Here is an 18262-nt window from a genome sequence, read left to right as displayed (position 1 = left end):
CTGCTAGGGTCGGTGCCGGTGCCATCAGCGGCACCGCTGCCTCAGGTGCCGCTGCCCCCGATGTCGGCATGGCCTTCGGTGCCTGACGAGCGGCGTTACCCGCCTGAGAGTCAGCACGGTGCCGGGGTACCTCCCGCACCGGGGTGCCCGAGCCCGAGCTGTGGTCGGTGCCGGAACCGGCGCTAGAGCTGCTGCGTCGGTTCTTGGGGCCTCTTGACCGCCCACGGTGCCGCGGTGCCGAGGCGCTCGACGACCGAGAGTCGGAGCTCGGAGGGGAGCGACTCTCCACCCTCTTTGACCGTCTGGGTGAGGATCGGGAGCGGTGTTTCCTCCACCCACCGGGGCCACCCAGCGCGGGTTTGCCCCGAGACGCAAGTCCCTGGTCCCTCGGCCGAGGGGGGGACGGAGGTGTAGGCAAGGCCATGAGGGCCCTTGCCGCATCAAACGCCTCCGGCGTCGACGGCCCTTGTAGGGGCGCACCCCCACTCATCCGAGTCGGGGGAGGCTCCCTACGAGGAGACACCGGTGCCGGAGGAGCCTCCACGGCACGTGGCTGGGGTGTCTCCTTAGGAGGAGGCAGGGAGGAGTCCGTCAACGGGATCTCTGGCCGCTTTGACTTCTTTTTAGCCGGCACCGAGATCTTCAGCGGTGCCGGTGGTGCGCTCTGCACCGAAGAGACGCTCGGTGCGGGGGACCGCGATGGCTCGGAGGCCGGGCGCAGAGCGGACTCCATCAGTAGAGCCTTCAGCCTCGCGTCCCGTTCTTTCTGGGTGCGAGGTTTGAACGATTTACAGATTCTGCACTTATCTTTCCGGTGCTGCTCCCCGAGGCAACGGAGGCAGCGGTCGTGAGGGTCGCTCACGGGAAACTGCTTAGAGCACAGAGTGCAGCTTTTGAAACCTGTGGAGCCAGGCATGACCCCACAGGGGCCCTGAAAGGGCAGATGACTACTATAGATGTTTCTTTTTGAATAACAAAAAGTACTAATTCGACTAGATTGGTAGGTAAGCTAAGGACTGCGACTTGCACTAGCAAGGGGCAGAAGTTCCAGCAACCGTCAGAGGCGGAAAGAAGGAACTGGGGACCCGCGGGGCCGGCGGTGCCCTATATACCGCGACATGAGCGCGGCACTCCAGGGGGCGCCGTACCCGGCCCTGCGGGTGTGCTAAGGAAAAAGGTTCCGGGAATCTGTGCACGGGGCGCGCACACACCTAATTGGAATGCATAGGAAAGTCCATCCCAGGAAAGCCCCAGACTGTGAAAGCCAAAGGCATAAGCAAGCACCAGAGCCCTGCAGAAACCTGAGAGAGGTCAGAATCATAAGGGTTACATGCACCGAGGAGACCAGATACCCTGAAGACATGTGGACTATGGCTTCAGGAGACAGGGTAGGAAGTGACTTAGGAGGACACTAGCTGTTGCACAGTGAGGCATCAATGTGTTGTAGTTGGATCCCCGCTGACGCAGTGGCGGAACTGTCCGCAACTGTAAGACCCCTGGACTGGGACCTGGTGGAGTAGGGAGCGTCCTGGGTCCCACTACACTGGCTGCCATGCACCCCTACGTGGCAGCCTACCCCATTCGGCCACACAGCCCTGAAGATAAGGGCTGCCATATTGACTTTGACCAGTAGCCTCCACTGCCTGGGGGCTGAAGGTAGCCCAGCAGACCCAATGATAGGGCTACTGCATCCTTGGGGGTGGGCTATGTTTGCCCCATGACAAGGGGAAAAGGTAAGCCATGTTTATCCTTAAATCTAAAACTAAATATGATGTGTAAAAGCAGCACAAGAAACTATATTTAAAACAGGGCATGGCTTATATACATACTACACACAAATGTTTTTATACAAAGCAAAAATACTTAAAAGAAAATTTATTTTCCAAAAATTATCACCAGTCCTTATCTAATCCTTAGTATCTCTATAGATCCTTTGAGGAATTTCCAGTTCCCACCCCTTTATTCTCTCAGGCAGTCTCTGGGTGGAGAGGTTTCAAGATTCCAATTTTATTAGACTATTCAAGATGTCCCAGTTTAACCCTAATTTTCCTTCCATCACCCGTGAGTCAGAGCAACCAGACAGGAGCCTCTCAGCCTGTCTTGGAACTCCAGATTGAAATTTGGGCACAGCCCCTCAATTCCTGCAACAACCCCTAGGCTTAGAATAGCCTCCTTATCTTAGTATACCAGGCATCCATCCTTCACTTCAACTTAGTTTTCCCACAATAATTCTTTTCATAATTTGCTGCCCCCCTTCTTCCCACCTCGTCTGTGTGTGCATTATCTGCTTTTTGTCAAGCTATTCCTGCAGGCAGAGAAGGGAGTTTTGTTTGTTATCCTTTTTATTAAATTGTGAGGCACTCAGATACTAACATCATGGTGATCATTCAAGTACCTAGATAGACTTAAATTCCTCTTGAAAACTGACTTCCCTCTCCATCACACCAATTTATAAAACAAATTTCTAAAGCATTCAGAGCTGAGGTTTTGGTTCTGTCCCACCTCTAGTAAGAACTTGTTGCTCATTTCAAGGGAACTGCATGTTATTCAGGCTGAACACCCTCAAGCAGAACTGGCCCGCCTTTTCAAAGGTAGACGCCCGTCTGAGTCAAGATCAACCCCCCCTCAGCAAAGTTTTGTAATCCAAAAATTTCTATTAACCAGTCAGCAAAAATAAATTTCTGGGCCTCCCTTCTTTACGCTCTGAAGGACCAAAGGATTTCTTACCTGTTACTTCTCTTTATCTATGTCATCTAATTGTGGTATTTTAGTCTTCTCAGCTGAAGCTTACCTTTTCAGACTTCTGCTAAATGGAAAGGCTATTTCAATTCTTTAATTATCAACTAACTAACAATATTCATATTTTGTAGAAGTTTTTATTATTTTAACATGCCAAAGCATGTGTGGGAAAATAATTTATCATCAAATTTGAAGGTTAGGACCATGAACATTAGAATAATATATAAAACAACATGACTCTCCTATTTACTCAGTGACAATGTTAAGCAATCAGAGTAAAGATAGGATTGTCAAAAGCACCAAAGTCCCATTTTCAAAAGTGACATCAGGTATGTCTACACTGGCAAAGGATGAGTTACAGCTGGCAAGAAATCTTAGAGACAACAATAACAGGTTCTCCAAATATGTCAGACAAAAAAGAAAGATCAGGGACGGTGTGGGTCCACTGCTCAATGGAGAAGGTGAACCGTTAATAGAACATAGGCAGGCAGAGCTGCTTAGTCTACTTTGCTTCAGTATTCTCACAAAAAACAACACGTGACCGGATGACTAGTGAAGTTATGATAGACAATAAAGGGGAAGGGATGCAGATTGGGATAAGTAAAGAACACCTCTGATTTTTTGGCCAACTTGAATGAAATTCAAATCAGCAGGGCCTGATGTTGTTCACCCTAGGGTACTGAAGGAATTAGCTGATGAAATCTCAGGGCCACTAGCAATAATATTTACAAACTCATGGATGACAGGAGAGATCCTGGAAGACTGGAGAAGACCTAACATAGTACCCAGCTTGAAAAAGAGGAAAAAGGAGGAGCTGGGGAACTATAGATCATTCTGGCTGACTTCAATACCTGGGAAGCTATGTATAAAATGTATAAAAATTCAATTTGTGAATACTTGGCAGATGAAAGAATAATCACTAGCAGCCAGCATGGATTCACTAACAAATCATGCCAAACTAGCTTGATTTCCTTCTTTGACAGGGTAACTAGTTTGGTGGATGGGGGAGTGCGGTGCACATAATATACCTGTGTAGGGGCCAGGAGGTGTGGCCTCCCTCGGAGATTGATGGTGAGGGAGGGCCAAACCCCGTCTTGGGGGCGGAACCCAGAAGTCCACCCCCACCAAACTGGAAGCGGAGAGGCAGGACAGGAAGAGAAAGTATAAAGGGCGGGCCTTCCAGCTTACTTAGGAGAAGGCAGTCGAGGGAGAAGGACATCTCTCTCTTGGTGATGGGGCCTGGGCCTGATGAGCCATCTCTCTCTTGGCTGGGGCCCTGAGGACCTGCCAGAGCTACCTGGGCCCTGTGAGCCAGAGAAGACCCCTGGGCCTTGCAACCTGGAGGAGCTGCCCGAACTCCCTATCCCCTGAAAACCCGAGGAGGTACCTGGGCCTTGCAACCTGGAAGAGCTGCCTCTGCAGATGGCCCCGAGGAGCTGCCGGACCTGCTGCCGATCATCGAGGTCGAAGGGTTCTGAACCTCTCCCTGCAGAGTATCCTGAGGGTGACTCGGGGGACAAGGTACTCCAGGGAAAGGGGGAAAGGAAGGAGCCTAGGGAAGCCAAACACCCATCCGGCTGTGTTATGGCCTATAGTTGAGTCAGTGCGTTTTGGCTGGATCCCCGCTGACTCAGTAACAGGACAGCCTGTCACTGCTAGGACCCTGGGCTAGGACACTGGAGTCCGGTGGGCCTGCGTCTCCTTCCTACTCTGACCTTGGGGTGATTGCCCCACCTAGTGCTAGAGACTCGTGGCTCTGCCTGCTTGCCTGTCTGAGGGATGTGGCTATAAACTGTTTGTGTGACCTGCCAAGGGCTATAGACTACTGGCTTTATCTGTCTGCCCTGCCTAAGGGCCAGGCTTTAGATTATTTGTTTGCCCTTCCTAGGGCTACCGCCTATTTATCCCGTTGGGCTCTGACCCGCTGGAGAGCCTGGGCTGTGAACTGTTGACTCACCCTGCTGAGGGTTAGAGGTGGCTCCCCTTTGCCAGCCCAGCCCTGCCTAAGGGCCTGGGTCAGGAACTGTTTGCTCGTCCTGCCGAGGGCTTGGAACTGCCCTCCTTTGTCTGCCTGCCCTGCTTAAGGGCCTGGGCTTTGAACTGTGTGCTCACCCGGTTGAGGGTGAGAGACTGCTCCACTTTGCCTCCCTGCCCTGCCTGAGCGCCTGGGGCTTTGAACTGTGCGCTCACCCTGCAGAGGGCTAGAAGCCTCCTATCTGGCCTGCCCAGCCCCAACTGTGGGTCTGGGCCCCAATTTACTGGATTGCCCCGCCTGAGGGTTGGTGGGGGTCCCAGGATGGTGGGATTGCCCAGCGGGGCCGAAGAGGCCCAGAACTGCTAACTTCCCCCCTTTTAGCTAGAACTCCCCACAGGGCATAGAGGCTGAGGGGTGGCCTCCCTCTGAGGCTGACAGCAAGGGAGAGCCACCATCCCCATCCATGCTGGGGAACACTTACAACCTGAAATTCTACAGTCTCCACATAACATTCTGATCAATAAGCTGTAGAAATGCGGCCTCAGCGGAGGTACCATTAAGTGGATACATATTTGGTTAAACAACTGCAGACAAAGAGTAACTATTAATGGGATGATGTCAGATTGGAGGGAGGTTTCGAGTGGGGTTCCACAGGGATCTGTTCTGGGCCCAGTGTTTAACATCTTTATTAATTACCTGGATATAGGAGTAAAGAGCATACTGATCAAATTTGCAGATGAGACAAAGCCACAGGGAGTTACCAACACTCTGGAGGATAGAGTTAAAATTCAGAGGGAGCTTGATAAATTGGAAAACTGGGCTATAGTCAACAAACTGAATTTCATTAAAACAAATGTAAGGAGCTATACCTAAGGAGGAAAAACCAAATGCACAAATACAGAATGGGGGATAACTGGCTTGGCAGCAACATTGCTGAGAAGGATCTGATTTGTGGTGGATGACAACCTCAAAATGAGTCAGCAATGTGATGCTGTTGCAAAAAAAGCAAATGCAATTTTAGGTGGCATTAACAGAGGCATAGCATGCATATCCCAGGAGGTAATAGTGCTGCTCTACTTGGCGCTGGTTAAGCCTCAGCTGGAGAACTGTCCAGTTTTGGTCACCAATGTATAGAAAGGATGTGGAGAAACTGGAAAAGATTCAGGGAAAAGTGACAAAGATGATCAAAGGGACAGAATGAAAGCCATATGAGCAAAGGCTCAAGGAACTGAGTACATTTAGTTGGGAAAAGAGAAGATTAAGGGGGGACATGATAGAGGTCTTCAAATATTTGAAAGGCTGCCATAAAAAAGATAGAGTAACTTTTCTCCATCTTGCCACAAAGGGCAGGACAAGAGGCTATAGGTTCAAACTACAGCATAGCAGATTTAGATTTAATCTCAGGAAAATCTTCCTAACTGTAAGAACAGTAGCACAATGAAACAGATTGTCTATGGAGGTTATGGAAGCTTGTTCACTGGAGGTTTTCAAAAGGAGGCTGGATAGCCATGTGTCTTTTATGGTTTAGACACAACAAATCCTGCATCTTGGCAGGGGGTTAGATTAGATGACCCTTGCAGTCCCTTCTAACCCTATGATTCTACTTAGATTCCTAAAACATGTTGACTTTTTAACCCTAAAACAAAAGATGAAGAGGCAGTAAAAATCAACCAAATTGTACTAAAGGTCTGACACACATGGGTGCGAGTAAGAAACTGATCTATTTCATGGCCCCAGTCATGTGATATGGGTCACAGTTATAACATTTAAATGTACAGATTAACGGGTGGATTCAAATTGATGAGCAGAGTTAGAGCTGTGTAATGGCCATAAAATCTCTGTGGATGTAGTCCAACATATTGAGTTAAGAATGTTCATCCTTCAGGTAATATTGCATGGTCTGATTGTAATTCATACAATGCATATATAGAATATATTTGTAGGTATGGCTTGATGTAAATAATTTGAACATGGATGAGGCCTTATTTCTTGAAAGACAGGATTAGGGAGGTAAATGGATCAGAAGGCTGGAAAGAGTACGTCTATGCTAGTGAAGATAAGAGGGAATTATTTACAATGGACAAGGGAACCATGAAAAAGTAAAAAAAACATAAAAATGAGATAAAAAGTAAGTCATGCATAGATAGAGCATGCTGTACCAGGACTAGTTTGTACAGAGTAACTAAGCCAATCCCAAAATGTTTAGTGTAATGTAACGAGTAAATGTATACAAAGGAAGAGGTTAGCTGTGTAACTTTGGATGTGTGGTACACCCTTTACCCACTCCTTACAGTTGAATCTGATCAACTCAGCATAAAAGAACTTGAGTGACAAGACTGGAGTCAAACTGAGTTCTTGGGGAACCAAGTGGAAGAGGTCTCAGGGCAACCCAACAATGTTAAAAATGCTTACCTCCATAAAGACAGTTTGATGTTCATTCATTTACTATCTCCTTCCATAGCTGGTCCATATTCTTTGCCTATGTATCTTAAAAAGACTACGACTAATTTATGGAGAGAGAAACCAGTATTCTTCCTAATATTGATACTACTTAATAATTTTGAAGTGCCATTTGAAGGCTTAACAGTGGTTAGAGCTCTTGAAAAAATCATACTTTCAATGTTCCCACATTGGACCAATCTTTATGCAAAAAAGACCCCTTTCTTCTTTTGGGCTTTTCTTCACTAATAATTTAGGTTGTATTCTAATAGGACACTGAGGAGTTGCGGCACCATGTTAAGCAATTTTAGTAATCCATGTAGATAGGGACTATAATTTAACATTAATTTCTGTGGCTACCTTGATTTACACACATGCCACTTGCACTATAATCTTTGGGAGCTGTATCTGTGGGAGTGGAACTGAGTCTCTAGTTTTCAGGATTGTGTAGCACAACTTGAGGCAACTTCATTAGGTGTTATAGGGTTACCATGGCTACCTGATAGGATGTTAAACAGAATGATCCCTGTCTACACTAAGTACTAAATTGTATTTAATACCATGTTAGTTACTGCAACTCCTTGAAATCATGATCTAACTTGCTATTGTAGGCAAGGCCACTAAGATTAAAAAAACTGACACTGGTACTATAATCAGGATTTATGAGTGACTTAGGTTTACTGAGACTAAATGTAGTTCAGTACATTCTATATACATATACGACGTATCAGCTAAAGAATGTTCATTTCACACCTTGACAACACAATTCTTTTCCAAAAAACTAAAATTCAAATTTCATATAACAAAAGAGAAATTTTTCAGGTAGGAAACTGTTGACGTGAAAAACAACTATTTTTATGCATGACTTTTGTTAAGTGCTACAATAAAATATCAAAACATGCATATTATCTGAAATATTACAAGTGTTAAACACACAGGAAAGTGCAGCTTGTTGTCCTCTTTTGATTGTCTTGAATACCTGGTATGCTGATAGTAGAACTTCATTTATCATGACTCGTAATTCCAATTTTTTTATTCCTTCATACAGCAGACTTATACCAACACACCCATAGTACAAAAATGACCTGCAGCATTACCCTGGGCAAACTATGCCTTCTCACTTAGAATTTTTGATTAACCTATAAAACAGGGTTTAAAACTCAAAAGAAAAATGTTGCTTCCTTAGCATACAAAAAACACAAATAAAAAAATTGAAACATAAAGCAAAACAACTGTAGGATCTGTCTTGAACTGACCAAAAGGAAAGACAGTCACAACAGAGACTGAAGTCTGGTCACACTTAAAAATTAGATCTATCTATGCTGCTTAGGGTTATGAAAACTTTTGTGCCCTGAGTGCTATGGTAGGTCAACCTAACCCCTGGTATACATGCAGCTAGGTCAACAGAATTCTTTCCTGGACTTTGCTACTGCTTCTCACAGAGATGTATTAACTACATGAAGGGAAAACTCCTTCTGTCGATATAGGAAGTGTCTACATTACAGCGCTACAGTGCCGTAGATGCAGCCATTGCATCACTTGTAGTGTAGACAGAACTGACACTCTGGCCTGGATTCTTTTCTGCCTTACATACTGTATAGTCACTTGTGCCTGTGCTATGTGGGATGCTATCATTCTGATCTGGCAGCATTTTAAATTTACTTTATACAAAGTTCAAGGCTTACATATAGAGAATCAAGACTAATGTGTAGTGAAAGATGTATGCACAAGTGAGTCAGTAAAAGGTGAAATGGTATCCTTATTTCTTGTATTTTAGTTATATTGTGGTTTTTGTTAATAAAAGTATTCCAGAAAAGAAAGCTACAAATGCAAAATATTTTAGTTGTCATACTAAAGTTCACTGATATTTTTATCTATAATAATGCCATTTTTTTAATAATTATGACATGTCCACTGCACCTTTTCACCTGCACTTGCACAACAACGAGAGTTCTGTGGCACTTTAAAGACTAACAAATTTAATATTTGCAGGCATAAGCTTTCGAGAGACTTCAGCTCTCTTCTTCAGATGCAGTAATACAGAAAATAGGTAACACAGAGGCATCTTATAGATATCCAGGTGCACTGAGAACAGTGGGGGTGGTGGAGTCCGGTACTTAAGACCTAATGACGACCATTGAGTAGGAGGTGAGAATGGGTGAGCAAAGTAATTTACCTTCGGAAATCTGAGATTGTCGACAAACAACACCGCTTATCCCATAACCTCAGCCTTGCTGAACGCAACACCATCCACAGCCTCAAAAACAACTCTGACATCGTAATCAAAGAGGCAGACAAAGGAAGTGCCGTTGTCATCATGAATAGATTGGATTATGAACAGGAGGCTGCCAAACAACTCTCAAACACCACATTCTACAAGCCACTACTGTCCGATCCCATTGAAGAATACCAAAAGAAACTAAAACATCTACTTAATAAACTCCCTAAAGAAACACAGGAACAAATCTACACAGACACATACCCCGAGCCCCGACCAAGGTTATTCTATCTGCTACCCAAGATCCACAAACCTGGGAATCCTGGATGCCCTATCATCTCAGGCATTGGAACTCTCACCACAGGTCTATCAGGCTACATGGACTCTCTCCTCAGGCCCTATGCCACCAGCACTCCTAGCTATCTTTGTGATACCACTGACTTCCTGAGAGAACTACAACCCATCAGTGATCTCCCAGAAAATACAATCATAGCCACTATGGATGTAAAAGCTCTCTACATTAACATTCCACATAAAGATGGACTTCAAGCCATCAAAAACACTCTCCCAGATGATCATATGTCACACCTCACAGCTGAACCTTGTGACTTTGTCTTGACCCACAACTACTTCAGATTTGGAACCAATCTGAACCTCCAAATCAGTGGCACAGCTATGGGCACCCGCATGGCCCCACAGTATGCCAACATTTTTATAGCTGACCTCAAACAACGCTTCCTCAAAACTCGTCCCCTAACACCTCTTCTTTACCTACGCTACATTGATGACATTTTCATCATCTGGATCCACAGGAAAGAGTCCCTCGAAGATTTTCACTGGGATTTTAATAATTTCCATCCCACTATCAACCTCAGCCTGGACCAATCCACACAAGAAATCCACTTCCTGGACACTACAATAAAAATAAAGGATGGGCACATTAATACCACCCTATAACGAAAACCAACTGACCGCAATGCATATCTTCATGCCTCCAGCTTCCAGCCTGGACACATTACACGATCCATTGTCTACAGCCAAGCCTTAAGATACAACCGGATTTGCTCTGATCCCTTAGACAGAGACAAACACCTACAAGATCTCTATGAAACATTCCTAAAACTACAATACCCACCTGGAGAAGTAAAGAAACAAACTGACAGAGCCAGACGGGTACCTAGAAGTCACCTATTACAGGACAGACCCAACAAAGAAAACAGAACCCCACTGACCACCCCCTACAGTCCCCAGCTAAAATCTCTCCAACACATCATTAAAGATCTACAACCTATCCTAGCAGATGATCCATCTCTTGCTCAGGCAGTGGGCGGCAGACCCATCCTGGCTTACAGACAGCCCCCCAACCTGAAGCAAATTTCTCACCAGCAACCATACACCCTACAAAAAATCCTACCCAGTAACCTCTCCCTGCAACAAACTCGCTTGCCAGCTCTGCCCACACATCATCTCTAATGACATCACTGGTCCTAACCACATCAATCACACCATAAGGGGCTCATTCACCTGCATATCCACTAATGTTATATATGCCATCATGTGCCAGCAATGTTCCTCTGTCATGTACATTGGTCAAACTGGACTATCACTATGCACAAGGATAAATGGACACAAATCAGACATAAAAAATAACATCCATAAACCAGTGGGAGAACACTTTAATTCCCCAGGACATTCCGTCTCTGAGCTGAAAATTGCTGTACTTCTCCAAAAACAGACTTCAAAGAGAAACTGCTGAGTTAGAAATGATCTGCAAACTTGACACATTCAAACTGGGTTTAAACAGAGACTTGGAGAGGCTGTCTCACTACCGAAGGTAAATTACTTTGCTCACCCATTCTTACCTCCTACTCAATGGTCGTCATTAGGTCTTAAGTACCGGACTCCACCTCCCCCATTGTTCTCAATGCACCTGGATATCTATAAGATGCCTCTGTGTTACCTATTTTCTGTATTACTGCATCTGAAGAAGAGAGCTGAAGTCTCTCGATAGCTTATGCCTGCAAATATTAAATTTGTTAGTCTTTTTAAAGTGCCACAGAACTCTCGTTGTTTTTGCTATATACAGACTAACACGGCTACCCCTCTGGAACTATTGCACTTGCACAGTCTTCCTTCCCACTATCACCTTCTTTCATCCACAATAACATCAGATCTGATTAAATATTTAACTATACACAACAGAACTATCCTAAAAGAAAGTTATTTAGGCTGTGAAGTCAAGCACTCATATAAGGTAATGCCAGATTTGTGGTTGCCCCTGCAACCTACATTCTGCCACCTAGTGCATCCACCTGTGTACTGAGCAATTTGATTCTATTCCCATTCAGATCAGTGGAAAAAGTCCTCAATGAAGAAAAAGAGTAAGTGATCATGAAATTAAAGACTATGCATATGCACAAGGGGCCCAAATTAATTTTACAGGAGCAACTGTAAATCTGGAATCTCAACTTTTGAGTGCTTAACTTTGCAGCCTAAATAACTTTAACATTAGGCTGTAACTTCCTATCCTACTCTTTTTAAACATATGCTGTTATGGGCAAATCCCATCATGAATTATCCGTATTTGAACCCTGAGCCTTTAGTATTGACATTTACTGTTTGAACTACAGGACTAACTACATTAGTTAAAGGAGGAAGAAGATAGCTGTTATCCCAAGGGAAGAATGGCCCTTGGCACCATATGCCAGTTCCAGGGTTGTTCATAAGGAGCCCAACCAGTTCTCTCTCTTTCCTTTACTGAGAGGAGAGTGAGGATTCCTGCCCCATGTGGTGCCCTCAAGGGTGGGGATGGGCAGTGGAGGCTATGTTACTGGTCCAAGAATTGCAATTAGATACAAATATTATTAACTAAACTTGATTACAACCCAATTTCCTTAAATATAGTTTAGGCATAGATTTTAATTTTAACTGTGAACAGTTTGTATCTCATTCCATTATTAAGATAATAAAGAACAAAAATGGATACAGATGCTACATCTGTAAAGAACCTAGTTTTTAATTTTTTTAATTCAAACTAACAGATTTGTAAATTTACTTCTGTACTCAGTAAGTGGTGTAAGTGTGGGAAGGACATGCTGTATTTTACATACAAAACAACCCTGTTTTAAGTGCAAAATGGAATTCCACCTAACTATGGTGTGGCCACCAGCACGTCCATAACTGGGATATGTAGCTCTTGAATTCAAATGATAGGGCCAGATGCTACTACCTCTGCTCACACAAACAGTTCTACTGACTTCATTGGTTTATTGGCATCAGAAAGGAGACTCATGATTAAGGGCAGAAGGATGGCGCTGATGCAGGATGCACAAGGATTGCAATCATACACATTGCTATGCAGGTTGTGACCTGGTCTACACTTAAGTTATATCGGCACAGTGATGGCAGTCAAGGTTGTGAAAAATAAAACACCCATGACCAACATAACTATGCCAACAAAACCCTCAGATAAACACAGCTATGTTGAAGGAAGAGTGGTTCTGTCAAAGTAGCTAACCTCATTCAGAAAGGTGCTGTGCCTACACAAACTGAAACTTCTGTCAGCATAGGCTGCATCTACACGGGGAGGTATTCATAACCTCATTGTTCATGTGCTTCTACTCTCTTGCCTATGTGTGGAGCAGCAGGGTACGATTGCCTGCATACTTATCTTTAGTATTAACGTAAACCTTAGATCTGGATTTAACTCAGCATTTTGTTCACAAATATTTAGCATAAATATAGACTATTATTCTAACGTGTCCCAGTAGTGCCGCCATAATAGCACTATGTAAAATGCAGTGAAGGAAGTGTGTGCATTTCCTTAACCTGTTTGTCAGGAGTTTTTAACTTGGCTGTTAAATTGCACATTTGTTAGTGCAAACATTATCCGCCTAAATGCAACAATTTTTTTATAATATGGGTCATAGCTGGACTATTCTGGAGCTGAACAAAAGAAATGTTTAATATTTTCACAAACAGCAAAAATGGATGCGAGTTAGAAACCGAACTGCTTAAAGTGAAATGTCTTTGTGCATTTTACAAGCAGCCCTCATTCTTTAGCCCTTAGTCATGAATCTCCTTTCTGATGCCAGCAGAACCAATGAAGTCATTAGACAGCCTGCCTTCCCCCCCCCAACCCCTCTTTTGATATGTGGTTTATATTGCAGGGGAGAGAAGTATGATCACTTCGGAAGAGATGAAGCAACACGCACCTTCCTCCTGCACCCCAGGAAGCCTGTCTGACTCCCAGATTTTCTGCAGGAGCAGTGTGGCTCTGCAGTACCTCAATCAAGGCTAGTGCCTCAATGCACAACTGAGCCATGAACTGGCAATTCAAATCCTGCCCTGTCTTTTACATCTGCAAATGGACCCAACCGAGCACAAATGATGCAGTTCTGCTCAAAAGGGGAGTAGGAGTTGGAGGCCTTGTACATCGTACAAAACATGGAGCTGTTCAACCCTTTAGGAATAGGGGGCAGTGGAGAAGGAACCACTATGGAAGTTTCAACAGCAGCTAGAAACCATCTTAGCATTCATGTGCAGCCTGCATGAGAGGAATCCAGTCTCACCCTGCTGCTCAGAAGTTCCCCTGTGCATAGTCCAACCACTGGGCTGTAGGCTGAGCTCTAAGATACACCCCTTAAAGCATAGGATATTTGAGAAGATACTTTATAGAATAGAAAGACAAATATTTTAAGATGAATGTAGTGAACTAATTTATCCATAGTCCACCAAGAGAAGATCATGTGAACTGAATGCTGTTAAAGGTTTTAGCTTTATATGTACAGCAGATGAATAAATAATGATTCATAATATCAAGCCAGGGCTATGCCTTAAAACTCAGTCTTTCAATATTTTCAAAAGATAATTTGGCCAAATGGGGTGATACAAATAATGGTGCAAGTTACACATCAATAAATTAGTGTCATTGAAAGATAGTATAACTTACATAGTGAGGGTTAGATCATCCCTTCCTGTTGTAAAACCTATGAGATGAAAACGCCACAAGACTCTTCTTTCAGTGATTCCTTTACATTGTTTAGGAGGGATAGCTGGCTGGGTTTGCCCCTTGTGGAATAGGATGCTGGGCCTACCTAGAAGCCCTGAAGATTTGAGGATGCAAAAGCCATGCCTCCTCAACATCTGTCCCCTAGTGTCCCCCAGCTGGTGATGCACTAGCCAGTCTGTGCTTGGTCATAGCTGTCCTTGGACTCCCCTTAAAGGAGGATCCATCCTGCAAAAAAATCTCCATGGAAAAGAGAATACAATCCCAGGTTGTATTTTTTTCTGGGTCAACACCGCAGAGTTAGAAGTGGAGCGATGTGCATCCCCATTCTGCCTACAACCTCCCACTCAAACTTCATAGATGCTTGATCTCTGGAGCACCTTCAGAAAGCAGGACAGTGCTAGAAAGGCAGCTGACTTCCCCCCACCTTTATACCCACTAGTGGAAGGGAAATCTATACACAAAGATTCACTGCTGTGAATGGATCTAGGGAGGTACGATCCTCTGAAAGGGAGGAGGGGTATAGCAGGAAAAGTATACTCAGAGGAAGGTGAAAAATAAGATACCGCCTGCTTTATTTTACACCTACTTACACCATTTTATTACTTCCATCTTACACCCTTGCTCTTCTACCTGCTAACTTACAGTCACACTCATTTACACTGACTTACCTGTATAAGACTTACACCATTAACATCTTTTCTTAATTCAGACCACTGTTTCAAGGATATGTTTTAAAGGTGAAATTGGCCAACTAGATTCAGTTTTTCAACGAATGGTAATAAGGTGTGTTTTTTAAAAAACACCCAAAATAGTGAGGGTAATTAACCCTTGGAATGATTTACCAAGAGTTGAGATGGATTCGCTAACACTGACAATTTTTAATCAAGATTTCATGTTTCTAAAAGATATGCTCTAGGAATTATTTTGGGGAAGTTCTAGGCCTATGTTATACAGGGGATCAGACTCGATCACAAAGGTCCCTTCTCACCTTGGAATCTATGAACTAGGTTCATTTTGCTACACACAAATATTCCTGTTCTTGGGAGGGATATATTCCTTACCTTTAAAAATAAGGACCTTTATGCCCCACTTTATTGATCTGATTCTGCAGTCTTTATACATATAAACCCCCCAATGATACAAGGTAATGAATACATGTGATCTAGAACCAGGGTATGAGGGGATGATATAAGGTGAAAGAAGTCCTACATCAAGGAGTAAGGAAGGATTGAGTAAAGACTGCAGAAATAGGGATTTGTGGGGGAGAGTCATCCAAGATATTTATTTGGGCTGATGCATCCTTCAGGGCAGGGAAAGCTGGAAATGCCGCACCTTCCTTAAAGCCACATGGGAGTTCTGAGAATGCTGCAAATCATCCTTTCACCACCACCATGCTGCCAGCGTCTGGTGGCCTGTGACTGAGTGCTTTGGACCACTGTAAATCCAATTAACTCCCTCTTCTCCCTTCCAAACCCTTTCCTGGAAAGGGCCAAATTGAGGGAAGGAGTGGCTAATTGCTACATCCGCCTGGACTGGGGGAGCTAATTATCCCACTAAATGCAAGAATAGAAAAGTAGCACAGAAGAAAGTGCAAGTGAGGAGGGGGAATCTCTCTGTAGAGAGATCTCTTCCCTTTCTTATGATTGTAGAACACTGTAAATAAGAATTACCGTAGGGGACTGTAGGAGGGTGATGACATAAAACACAAAGCACGCAGCAGTAGTTACAAACTAGAGGTGTCAATGCCATTTATATGAGAAGACAGGAGTGAAAGGTCATACCCTGTCACAAGGCCAATGGAGCAAAAAGCAATATCACTTGGCTGTTGGTCTAGCCAATTCTATTATATTATAATTTTAATTTCATATGGATTTGAATTAAAATAATTTTAATACAAAGAAGATTCTCTGGATGCTATATAAGAGCAATACAGTCACCACAAACATTTCAATGCTATAATATCAAGGAAAATATGTGGTCGGTAACACTGAGCATATCTTAACTTACTTCATGAAAGTTTGTCGCTTGTGAATAGAAGGATTTTATTCATAAGAACACTCTATGCATTTAATGGTCTTACAGCTAAGAAATTTCCACTCAACTTCAATGATGTTTAGTAGCGATGTGGCCAATCCATAAGAAATGTGAATGCCTGCACATGCATTATACATTTTAAAATTACTTTCAGGCAGTAGCAGATGACATTACATTATTAATATTGTTCCAAAACCAACAATGAAACCTGCATTTACACTGTGCTTTGATTTGGCCAGTGATTTCAAGTGACAGTTAGCCAGTGCACTCCTTTGATAATGTATGGTTTGGTTTTTTGTTTTTGTTTTTTTTGTTTTTAGCTGAATTCATGTTGCAAATGAACTGACATCGTATGACATGAACATTCACTTTCTAATGTCACTCCACAGAGTCTGTCAACTCACCTGCCATTTCCCCTAACTCACCTTCCTTAGACCCACATTCATTCATGCCTTTCCTTACATTTGCTCTTTTGCTCACTTCTTCACTCTCCTGCCTCAGCTTATTCTTTTTGAGGGTGGTAGCAGAAGGCTGTTAGTTGGATTTTTTTCAGGGTCACTCCAAGATAGCAGATTCTTATTCTTCACCAGTCCTCACACAGGATTTTCTTCTTTTCATTTCTACAGACCATGTGAGGGGATCAAGAGCCACAGGGATATTTATCTTCTATCTCTATAGGCCAAGAAAAGGACAGCCACATTTTTTTCTCCTTTTTTCTCCACTAAAGAGAGAAGTGGTGGTGGTGACTTTATGTAGGACCAGCTACAGGTGGGTATATGACTTCAGCTAGGGGAAAGAGCTGTTGTATGAGTTATATCGATGAGAGGCAGAGCCAACTAACAAATAAAGTGCTTCTTGTCTGGTTGTCAGATTAGAAGGTTGCAAGGCTCCAGAATACAGAGCCCTGAATTTGATTCATTTACTAGTCTGAGAATGCAAATAACTGAATAGTTTTTAAGTGGTATCAAATATTTTCTCATTTTGCAATCTGCATATAAGGTTTAAGGTCTGTGTGTGTATATGGCTATAATATACAAATCTGTATCACTTGCTATGACCTTATATTTTTCTCACTAGGGGGTTGTCTACACAGTTTTTGTACCACTCTGTCAGGTTCTAAGCCAAAATGGTTACAGTGGCATAAAAACTATGTATAAACAAACCCTAGATCCAGATTGATTCTTTTAACTATCTCTAGACACACGCTTTGTTAATCATCTGACAATCACGAAGTTTGTATCTTGCGTATCAAATTTTGGGTTAATACACCTCATTTGTATATTATTTTATTCTATAATGTCTTCATTTGCTGGTAGCCTTAGAAAGTATGTCCAAGGTCACTTTGCTACAACGTCTTCAATTTACTTCTATCACTTTTAGGCTAGTCCTAACTAGTTTTTTCAGAGTTAATATAGTTTAGTAAGTTAATATGTGGCATTTGGACTTCATTAATATCAGGTCTGCATCACTAGTTAACCAATATCCTTCATACCTGGATTAAATCCTCATCTGTATATTAATTAACAAATTCTTCTCTTCCCAATTATTTCAGATATCTAGCAAAGTCAGAGTTAAAAATTTAAGAAAAACATGTATATCCTGAGGTTTCATATGACTCCAATCTCAGTTGTCTCAATAATCTATCTAAAACTGGTGCTACTAAAACTAGGAATTATCTGAACCTCACTTTGTCATTCTGGATGCACATATGACTAAAACATAAGACTAAGATGTACGTTTATTGTGATAGATGCATAATACATATACATGAATTATGTAGTTAGCAATATAAAGGCAGGTCATTCTAAATGTATGCTTAAGTGATCATGCTATGTACACATGTATA

This window comes from Emydura macquarii, unplaced genomic scaffold (assembly GCF_026122565.2).
Source record: "Emydura macquarii macquarii isolate MOO-44397 ecotype Brisbane River unplaced genomic scaffold, CSIRO-AGI_Emac_v2 contig_18, whole genome shotgun sequence".
NCBI classification, from domain to species: Eukaryota; Metazoa; Chordata; order Testudines; family Chelidae; genus Emydura; species Emydura macquarii.
Note: the sequence above shows the minus strand (reverse complement) of the source record.